General features: G+C 46.0%; 1 non-coding gene across 1 annotated transcript; it reads right to left on the bottom strand.

The window, feature by feature from the left end:
• Positions 1-1669: 1669 nt before the first annotated feature.
• Positions 1670-1743, bottom strand: TRNAN-AUU. Its single transcript has one exon. It is a non-coding gene; the product is annotated as a tRNA-Asn (tRNA).
• Positions 1744-4073: the final 2330 nt, after the last annotated feature.

Below are 4073 nucleotides of genomic sequence, written 5' to 3' on the forward strand. Positions count from 1 at the left end.
ATGGCATATGGAAGACAGCTACAGTTGAGTCACATCTGATGAGTAATTCGGGCGAGAGGGAAAGCTTCCTCATTGTAAGTCCCTAAAATTCTAGGACTGTTTGTTACAGCAGCCTCATCTAGTGAAAGCTGACTTACGCCAGGATTGTGCTTTGTTACAAAGTCCAGGTGACTCTAAGGAAATGATACCTGCTGACACTGGCCTCTGGGTTGGATCTGAGTCTACCACCAGTTAAGAAAGGAGTTCTGGTTGTTATTACAAGAATCAAGACATGCCACAGGCACAATGATGGCTCTAACTTTGCTCATAGCAGTGCCAATGGCTTCAAATGTTCAGAAAGTCCTTTGGTCATGTATAATGAGAGTCTTAAATAAATTTTACTTCTGGAAATCTAGCCCAAGAAAAAAACTCGAGATATACGCAGAGGTCCACTGTAAAGTTATTTGAAAAACTGGAAACAATGTCAATACCCCATCACAAGGGAAGAGTCTATACATTATTCTATATGATGGACACTATGCAGTCATTAAAAATCAAGTAGCTGTGGACTTCCTGGCAGTCCAGTGGTTGGGACTTTGCCTTCCAATGCAGGGGGTGTGGGCTCAATCCCTGATCAGGGAGCTAGGATCCCATATACCTCAGGATTAAGGGACCACAGCATAAATCGGAAGCAGTCTCATAACAAAATCAATAAACACTTTAAAAATGGTTCACACACACAAACATCTAAAACTAAATCAAGTAGCTGAATATTTAATGAGACAGAGGAGATGTTTGTATTTTAGTACTGAGTGAAAGAAACAAGATAGGAAACTATATCCCTATGACAATTCTAACAAATTTAGGATCACACTGTTTATTTTTGTCTCTTTTTTTCACTTACATTATGTGAATACATATTCCCCCCAAAAGTCAAACATGTAAATATTTCCATACCCATGAGGAAATGAGGAAAAACAGGGGCTATCTCTGGGTAGCATTTTCTTGTCTGTATTTTCTGTATTTTCCAAACGTGCTCTGATGAATATGTGCCAGTTTTATAATCAGAAGTAAGTAACTGCTGTTTAAAAATAAGAATTATTCCGGTCACTTCTAGGGCTGTGCCTTTGCGCTGTGGCTGCCCAGGGGCCTTAATTGGGGCTCCTCATCTAAGAATAAGCCTGTGTGTTTAATTAGGTCACTCTCCTGCCGACCTAGAATCTTTGCACAGGGCTTAGCTTGTGTTGCCCGAACTCCTGGGATGCACCCTGCCTGAACTTGGAGCCTCACAGCCAGGAGCTGGGTTGCTGCCTGCCTTTAGCTTAGTCTGAATTTGAGAAATGTATGATGCCTGTCTAACGTATCTTCCTTAAAAATTAACTGGGACCTAGTTGTTTTATTGAAGAGAAAATGAAGACTCAGGAAGTAAGTGTCCTACCCGTTTTTGAAAGAAAGTGAAAGTATGAAAGTGAAGTTGCTCAGTCGTTCCGACTCTTTGTGACCCCATGAATTATACAGTCCATGGAATTCTCCAGGTCAGAATACCGGAGTGGGTAGCCTTTCCCTTCTCCAGGGGATCTTCCCAACCCAGCGATCAAACCCAGGTCTCCCACATGGCAGGCAAATTCTTTACCAGCTGAGCCACAAGGGAAGCCCAACAGTTGAGATGTGGCTAGAGTCCAAGCCAATTCGTCCCTGGGTGGGTTCGAACCATGAACCTTTTGATTAATAGCCAAATGCGCTAACCGATTGCACCACAGAGACTATCCATTTTTGGATGGATATAATCTTGGCTTCCCAGGTGGTTCAGTGATAAAGAACCACTACCAAGCAGGAGATGCAGGTTTGATCCCTGAGTTAGGAGGATCCCCTGTAAAAGGGCATGGCAACCTACTTCAGTATTCTTGCCTGGAGAATCCCATGGACAGAGGAGCCTGGTGGGCTACAGTCCATGGGGTCAAAGAGAGTTGGACACAACTTAGTGACTACAACAACAGTCTTGGCTGAGGATAACTGCTGTGCTTGGCAGCTATTGTTCATGTTCCCCTGTGGCCTGCCGGGTCTGTCCTGGGTCACATACATGGAGGTCCCGAGAGACTGGTGAGCAGACAGGGGACATTGAATGTGCCTGAGAGTCAGAAGTCCCTTAGAGAGGAGCTCGGGAGAGGAAAAGGAGCCCAGTGTGACCAGGCTGGTCCTAGAGTACCTCAGCTGTAGTGGGCCAGCCAGGGCTACTCCACTGATATGGTGTCACTAAAGCCTTTATCCAGGTTTGGTCCTTGTGAGAGTGTGCCACGTGGTGTGCGGTGTGTGTGTGCATTGTGTGTGTGGGCAGGTGTCCACAGTGTTGCCCAACAGAAGCTGCAGTGGATTTGGGGGCCAGACCTGGGCCAGACAGGGAGGAAGCAGCTGGAACCGGCAGTTTCATTGAATAAACCATTAATAATATGGTTTTTCCTGTGGTCATGTGTGGACGTGAGAGTTGGACTGTGAAGAAGGCTGAGTGCCGAAGAATTGATGCTTTTGAAGTGTGGTGTTGGAGAAAACTCTTGAGAGTCCCTTGGACTGCAAGGAGATCCAACCAGTCCATTCTGAAGGAGATCAGCCTTGGGATTTCTTTGGAAGGACTGATGCTAAAGCTGAAACTCCAGTACTTTGGCCACCTCATGTGAAGAGTTGACTCATTGGAAAAGACTCTGATGCTGGGAGGGATTGGGGGCAGGAGGAGAAGGGGATGACAGAGGATGAGATGGCTGGATGGCATCACTGACTCAATGGACATGAGTCTGAGTGAACTCCGGGAGTTGGTGATGGACAGGGAGGCCTGGTGTGCTGCAATTCATGGGGTCACAAAGAGTCAGACACAACTGAGAGACTGAACTGAACTGAACTGAATACAGTGCCACCCACTTTGCAAAGCAGGTTTTCATAGCTGTTTCACATCATGTCACTATTTTATTTTTTGCTTTTGTTTTTTGTAAATTTTTGTTTGTGCCACAGGGCATGTGGGATCTTGGGATCTTAGCTCCCCAACTGGGGATTAACCCCATACCCCCTGCATTTGACTCTCGGAGTCTTAGGCACTGGACCACCAGGGAAGTCCCTACAATCACGTCACTATTGAGGGGCTCAGTTGTCCAGGGGGCATGTGGTTCCCTCCTTCCTCAGACTCCATCAGCCTCCCTGGGATCTGCTTCAGCCCTGGATTGCAGGGCCTGGTCCTCTCCTACACTGTTTCTCATCTGAAACCCTCAAGTCCATCATCCTTAACTTTTTTCCTTGAGGTGTAATGTACAGACAGTAAAATATATGAGTTCCTTCTCTTTTTAAAATTTTTATTTATTTATTTATTCCTGGCTTCTCTGGGTCTTTGTTGCTGCACTCCGGCTTTCTTTAGTTTCTGCAGCTGGGGCCCACTCTCAAGTTGCAGTGCACGGGCTTCCCTTTTACACCAGCCTTTCCTGCTGCAGAGCACAGGCTCTAGGTGCACAGGCTCCAGTAGTTGTGGAGCACGGGCCTAGCTGCCCCAGGGCATGTGGAATCCTCCTGCCCCAGGGATCAAAACTGTGTCCCCTGCATTGGCAGGCAGATTTTTATCCAGTGCACCACCAGAGGAGTCCCAATACATGAGTTCTTATGCTTGACATTGTGCCCGTGAAATTCCCAAGTTATTGTGGGCAATACAGTTTATTCTCCTTCTAACCCCATTGGATGGATAAGTCACTGTTTATCTTTTCTGGTCTTGATGGGCCTTCAGGTTGTTTCCAGTTTGGGGATTATTGTGAATAAAGATGCCACGAACATTCTTATACATGTCTTTCAGTGGATGCCATTTGAAAATTTTTTTATTGGAGTATAATTGCTTTACCATGTTGTATTAGTTTCTACTACACAATGAAGTGAATCAGCTATTGCTGTTGTTCAGCCATTCCTTTGTGTCTGACTATTTGGACCCCATGGACAGCAGCATGCCAGGCTTCCCTGTCTCTCAGTTATATGTATACATATATCTACTTCCTCTTGGACCTCCCTCCCACCCCCATCCCACCCCTCTAGGTCATCACAGAGCACAGAGCTGGGCACTCTGTGCTATA

This window comes from Bos indicus x Bos taurus, chromosome 11, assembly GCF_003369695.1.
Source record: "Bos indicus x Bos taurus breed Angus x Brahman F1 hybrid chromosome 11, Bos_hybrid_MaternalHap_v2.0, whole genome shotgun sequence".
NCBI lineage: Eukaryota > Metazoa > Chordata > Mammalia > Artiodactyla > Bovidae > Bos > Bos indicus x Bos taurus.